The following is a 6801-nucleotide window of genomic DNA, read 5'->3' on the forward strand; positions in this document are numbered from 1 at the left end:
CTTGGAAATCTTAGCTCAAACAGCTGCAAAACCTGTTTTCCCAGCACGAGGACCTTGAGTTCTATAAGATAAAGCCATAAACATGTGTATCCGAGTCTTCTATCAAAAGTTACAGCTATTTATATGAAGTTGTACAAAAACGCTTTCTTTCGCCAAGACAGTGCGTTTCTCACTGTTACATGCATTTGAATGGGGAACTCGACCGAAACAAAGTATAGGTTTTCATTATGTGAATAACTTGGAAATCTTAGCTCAAACAGCTGCAAAACCTGTTTTCCCAGCACGGGGACCTTGAGTTCTATAAGATAAAGCCATAAACATGTGTATCCGAGTCTTCTATCAAAAGTTACAGCTATTTATATGAAGTTGTACAAAAACGCTTTCTTTCGCCAAGACAGTGCGTTTCTCACTGTTACATGCATTTGAATGGGGAACTCGACCGAAACAAAGTATAGGTTTTCATTATGTGAATAACTTGGAAATCTTAGCTCAAACAGCTGCAAAACCTGTTTTCCCAGCACGAGGACCTTGAGTTCTATAAGATAAAGCCATAAACATGTGTATCCGAGTCTCCTATCAAAAGTTACATTGATTTATATGAAGTTGTACAAAAACGCTTTCTTTCGCCAAGACAGTGCGTTTCTCACTGTTACATGCATTTGAATGGGGAACTCGACCGAAACAAAGTATAGGTTTTCATTATGTGAATAACTTGGAAATCTTAGCTCAAACAGCTGCAAAACCTGTTTTCCCAGCACGAGGACCTTGAGTTCTATAAGATAAAGCCATAAACATGTGTATCCGAGTCTCCTATCAAAAGTTACATTGATTTATATGAAGTTGTACAAAAACGCTTTCTTTCGCCAAGACAGTGCGTTTCTCACTGTTACATGCATTTGAATGGGGAACTCGACCGAAACAAAGTATAGGTTTTCATTATGTGAATAACTTGGAAATCTTAGCTCAAACAGCTGCAAAACCTGTTTTCCCAGCACGGGGACCTTGAGTTCTTTAAAATAAAGCCATAAACATGTTTGCCTGAGTCTTCTATCAAAAGTTACAGCTATTTATATGAAGTTGTACAAAAACGCTTTCTTTCGCCAAGACAGTGCGTTTCTCACTGTTACATGCATTTGAATGGGGAACTCGACCGAAACAAAGTATAGGTTTTCATTATGTGAATAACTTGGAAATCTTAGCTCAAACAGCTGCAAAACCTGTTTTCCCAGCACGAGGACCTTGAGTTCTATAAGATAAAGCCATAAACATGTGTATCCGAGTCTTCTATCAAAAGTTACAGCTATTTATATGAAGTTGTACAAAAACGCTTTCTTTCGCCAAGACAGTGCGTTTCTCACTGTTACATGCATTTGAATGGGGAACTCGACCGAAACAAAGTATAGGTTTTCATTATGTGAATAACTTGGAAATCTTAGCTCAAACAGCTGCAAAACCTGTTTTCCCAGCACGAGGACCTTGAGTTCTATAAGATAAAGCCATAAACATGTGTATCCGAGTCTCCTATCAAAAGTTACATTGATTTATATGAAGTTGTACAAAAACGCTTTCTTTCGCCAAGACAGTGCGTTTCTCACTGTTACATGCATTTGAATGGGGAACTCGACCGAAACAAAGTATAGGTTTTCATTATGTGAATAACTTGGAAATCTTAGCTCAAACAGCTGCAAAACCTGTTTTCCCAGCACGAGGACCTTGAGTTCTATAAGATGAAGCCATAAACATGTGTATCCGAGTCTCCTATCAAAAGTTACATTGATTTATATGAAGTTGTACAAAAACGCTTTCTTTCGCCAAGACAGTGCGTTTCTCACTGTTACATGCATTTGAATGGGGAACTCGACCGAAACAAAGTATAGGTTTTCATTATGTGAATAACTTGGAAATCTTAGCTCAAACAGCTGCAAAACCTGTTTTCCCAGCACGAGGACCTTGAGTTCTATAAGATAAAGCCATAAACATGTGTATCCGAGTCTCCTATCAAAAGTTACAGCTATTTATATGAAGTTGTACAAAAACGCTTTCTTTCGCCAAGACAGTGCGTTTCTCACTGTTACATGCATTTGAATGGGGAACTCGACCGAAACAAATATAGTGTCACGGCGGTGGACGGACTCAGCGCAGACTGAGGTAGCACAGCTCAACGACACTTTATTAATCACACCGGTGCACTATATACACGTGAAGGGGGGGGGAAACACCAGGGTCCCGGGGATCAGTAGGCTGGGGAGACACACTTCTTCGCACTCGCTCTGCTCCTCGTCCAAACAGTCTCCACACAAGCAGCTCAGCTCACTCTCCTACTCACGGGGTCCAGGGGTCACAAAAGGGCTGATCCAGTCAAACGAGAGTTATTCAATATTCCAGCGACGAATAGCTCAGAGCCCCAGCCTTAAGAGCCAGAGAACTGCAATTCGCTCGAGATCAGCTGCAGGTGCGTGGGCCAAGGGCAGGAGTCCAATCAGAGCTCCGCCCAAGCAGACAGGTAGGAGAGACAGAGCGAGAGAAAAACAACAAACACTTGTGGCCACACTGGGCTGGCCGGGGAGGCACAGGGACCATGACAGTACCCCCCCCTCAACGGGAGCCCCCCGGCGACCCACCAGGCTTACCCGGGTGCAGGCGGTGGAAGTCCCGGAGCAGGGCCCTACCCACGACAGCCGACCGGGGCACCCAGGAACGTTCCTCTGGCCCGTAGCCCTCCCAGTCAACCAGGTACTGAAAACCCCGACCCCGGCGGCGGGAGTCCAAGATGCGCGAGACAGCGTAGACCAGCTGGCCACCAACGAGCCGGGGGGGCGGCGGGGGCCTGGAAGGAGGGCACAACGGGCTGGAGACCACCGGCTTGACCTGAGAGACATGGAACACATCATGAATACGCATATTGCGTGGCAGCGCCAAGCGGACGGACGCAGGGTTGATCACAGCACGGACTTCAAACGGGCCGATGAAGTTGGGGGTGAGCTTCCTGGATTCGGCACGTAAGGGCACAAAGCGAGTGGAGAGCCATACCTTCTGCCCCACCACATACTCAGGGGCGGCCGTCCGGTGGCGATCCGCGAGTTCCTTATTCCGTTCCTTCGTCCGGAGTAACGCCGTCCGAGTGGCCCGCCAGGCCCTGCGACACCTGCGGAGGTGATGTTGGACAGATGGGACAGCATGCTCACCTTCAACCATGGGAAACAGAGGTGGTTGGTATCCCAGAGACGCCTCGAAGGGTGACACGCCGGTAGCCGAGGATGTGTGACTGTTGTGAGCATACTCTATCCACGGCAGGTGTTCGCTCCAGATGGCCTGGTTATGAGAGGCGACACAGCGGAGGGCGGCCTCCAATTCTTGGTTGATGCGCTCTGTTTGGCCGTTGCTTTGCGGGTGATAGCCAGATGAGAGGCTCACCGTGGCTCCTATGGCAGAGCAGAACTCCCTCCACACCCGCGACGTGAACTGAGGGCCCCGGTCCGAGACCACGTCCTCAGGGATGCCATGGAGCCGAAAAACGTGCGTGGTGAGGAGTCGGGCAGTCTCCAAGGCTGTGGGGAGCTTAGGAAGCGCAATGAAATGGGCAGCTTTGGAGAATCTGTCAACAACGGTCAATATTGTGGTGTTACCTGCAGACGGTGGCAGACCAGTGATGAAATCCAGAGAGATGTGGGACCAGGGTCGGCTGGGTGTGGAGAGTGGCTGCAGGCGTCCAGACGGATGTTGATTGGAGTGCTTATTTCGAGCACAAGTGGTGCAGGCGGTGACGTACTCCCGTGAGTCTTTAATGAGGGCGGGCCACCAGAAATACCTGCGCAGGAAGGCAGTGGTGCGGTTAACACCCGGATGGCAGGAAAAACGGGCCGTGTGAGCCCACTGGAGCACCCGGGACCGGACAGCCGCCGGAACAAAGAGTCGATCAGGGGGGCCCGTGCCAGGATCAGGGTCGGTTTCTTGTGCCTCCCGGATGAGCTCTTCGATCTCCCACGTAACTGCCCCAATAACGCAGGAAGTAGGCAGAACAGATCCAGGGTCGGACTCCTCTCCGACTGGGGCATATTGCCGGGAAAGAGCGTCCGGTTTAACGTTACGGGAGCCTGGCCTGTAAGTGATGGTGAAATTAAACCGGGTGAAAAACAAAGCCCACCTGGCCTGCCGTGAGTTGAGCCGTTTCGCCGAGCGGATGTATTCGAGATTTTTATGATCGGTCCATACAATGAACGGCTGTGCAGCTCCCTCCAGCCAGTGCCTCCACTGCTCCAGAGCCAGCTTTACGGCCAGGAGTTCGCGGTCTCCGATGTCATAATTCCTCTCAGCTGGGGAAAGACGACGAGAGTAAAAAGCACAGGGGTGGAGCTTACCCTCGAACCGTTGGGAGAGCACGGCCCCTACTCCAGACTCCGATGCATCCACCTCCACAACGAACTGCAGGGAGAGGTCAGGCTGGCGGAGGATCGGGGCGGTGGCGAACCGTTCCTTGAGGCGAGAGAAGGCTTCCTGAGCCAGCTGGTCCCAGTGGAATGGCACCTTGGGTGATGTTAACCTAGAGAGAGGCAGAGCAATTTTACTAAAATCCCTGATGAAACGCCTGTAGAAGTTAGCAAACCCCAGAAAGCGCTGAAGCTGTCGGCGATCGGGTGGTCTGGGCCAGTCCAACACTGCCTGAACTTTTGCCGGGTCAGGTTTCAAGTCCCCTCTGGTGATGATGTAGCCCAGAAACGCCACTGAATCCATGTGGAAGTCACATTTCTCTCCTTTAACAAAGAGCCTGTTCTCCAGCAGGCGCTGCAGGATCTGCCTTACATGGACCTCATGTTCCGCTTTAGATTTGGAGAAGATGAGAATGTCATCTAAGTAGACAAAAGCACATCGGTTAATAAAGTCTCTGAGAACATCGTTAACAAGAGCCTGGAACACGGCTGGGGCATTGGTCAGGCCGAATGGCATCACAAGGTACTCGAAATGGCCTAGGTGAGTATTGAAGGCCGTTTTCCACTCATCCCCTTCACGGATTCTCACCAGATGGTAGGCGTTGCGCAAGTCCAACTTACTGAAGATCGTGGCACCCTGAAGTAACTCAAAAGCAGAAGAAAGAAGGGGCAGAGGATACTTGTTACGAACAGTGATTTTGTTAAGCCCGCGGTAGTCGATACAGGGGCGAAGGGTCTTATCTTTCTTAGCAACAAAGAAAAACCCCGCTCCCACCGGGGAGGACGACGGCCGAATGATGCCCGCAGCGAGAGAGTCAGCAATGTAATTCTCCATAGACTCCCTCTCTGGCTGAGAAATGCTGTACAAACGACCAGAGGGAAGCGGAGCCCCAGGCAGGAGATCAATCGCACAGTCATACGGCCTATGAGGGGGGAGTGAACGCGCCCCATCTTTACTAAACACTTCAGCCAAATCATGATAAACACGCGGAACCGAGGTCAATTCCGGAGGCTCGACCGGCTGGTCAGGCCCTGGAGATGTGGTAGGAGCGGGTGCAGCTTGGAGACAGTTCATGTAGCAGTCGATGCTCCACCCGGTTACTCTCTCTTTCTTCCAATCGATGTGCGGATTGTGTTGGAGCAGCCATGGATAACCCAATACAAGGGGGGTGCGCGGTGCTTGAAACACAAAAAGCTCGATGCGCTCTGAGTGGTTACCCGAGAGAGTAACAGACAGGGGTTCTGTGATTTGGGTTATGTCCGACAAGCGTTGCCCAGACAGGGCTGTGACAGCAAGCGGATCGGGTAGGGCGTGTAGTGTGACGTTTAGCTTTTTCGCCAGAGCTGCGTCAATGAAACTCTGCTCAGCACCTGAATCCACTAGAGCTTGAAGAGAGTGGGTAACATTCTTAATGGTGAGTTTTGCAGGTAACATAAGCCGGGGGAGAGAACTTTTAGTAGTTATATCGCCCACCAGTATTCTCTCAACTACTGGCGAGCGCGCCCTTTTGCCCGTGCGCGGCAGGAAGAGGCAAAATGGCCCTGACGGCCGCAATATAGACACTCACCGGCGGCCATACGCCGTTGACGTTCTGCGGGCGAAAGCTGCGAACGTCCAAGTTGCATGGGCTGCTCCTCCTCCTCAACCTCGCCGTGCTCGCGTGCCGCTCCAGGCCCCGGTGAGGCATCTCTCGGTGGCCGAGGCTGAGCGAAGCGACGTTGCGCGCTTCGCCGTGCACGCAGGCGATCGTCTATTCGGATGCATAGGGACATGATCGCACCTAAAGAGGAGGGTAACTCACGCACCATCAGTTCATCTTTAATCTCCTCGCTCACATTGTTTAGCAGTGCCGTCTTTAATGCTTCCTGCCCCCACCCCGCTTGCGTCGCTAGTGTCCAAAAATCAACTGAAAAATCTGCCATGCTCCGCTTACCTTGCTTCAGATTCATGAGGCGGAGCCCAGCAGCCGCAGCAGTGGAGCCCTTATCAAAAACACTCCGAAACAGAGACAAAAAATCATCATAAGTAATGTCGGGACTAGCGCTCAGCACGGCTTGTGCCCAGGTCAGCGCACGATCTCGTAGTAACTGAACAAAATATGAGATCTTACTCCCGTCGTTAGAGAAGGCATGAGGCCGCTGGCGAAACTGGAGAGAGCACTGCATAAGAAAACCTGCACACTTCCCTACATCCCCTGAAAACAGCTCAGGTGTGGGGAGATGAAACTCACACACAGCCGGGACCGGAACCGGTGAGGCAGCACTTACTGCGGAGCTTGATGACGCCTGGGCGGGTTCGCTGGTAGGCGAGGGTTCCGGCAATGGAGTGCGCTGAGCAGCTGCTAGCGTTAAGGCAGCGACATTCTCGCTGAGG

At 51.0% G+C, this 6801-nt stretch overlaps 1 long non-coding RNA gene across 1 annotated transcript; it reads right to left on the minus strand.

Annotated features, from left to right (window-relative positions):
• Positions 1–514: 514 nt before the first annotated feature.
• On the minus strand, positions 515–1285 carry LOC121813732. Its single transcript, XR_006053845.1, has 2 exons — positions 1239–1285; positions 515–1001 (listed from the first exon to the last, which is right to left on the minus strand). It is a non-coding gene; the product is annotated as an uncharacterized LOC121813732 (long non-coding RNA).
• Positions 1286–6801: the final 5516 nt, after the last annotated feature.

The sequence above is a fragment of the Haplochromis burtoni genome, unplaced genomic scaffold (genome assembly GCF_018398535.1).
Source record: "Haplochromis burtoni strain Fernald_Lab_line unplaced genomic scaffold, NCSU_Asbu1 Contig_2366, whole genome shotgun sequence".
Lineage (NCBI taxonomy): Eukaryota > Metazoa > Chordata > Actinopteri > Cichliformes > Cichlidae > Haplochromis > Haplochromis burtoni.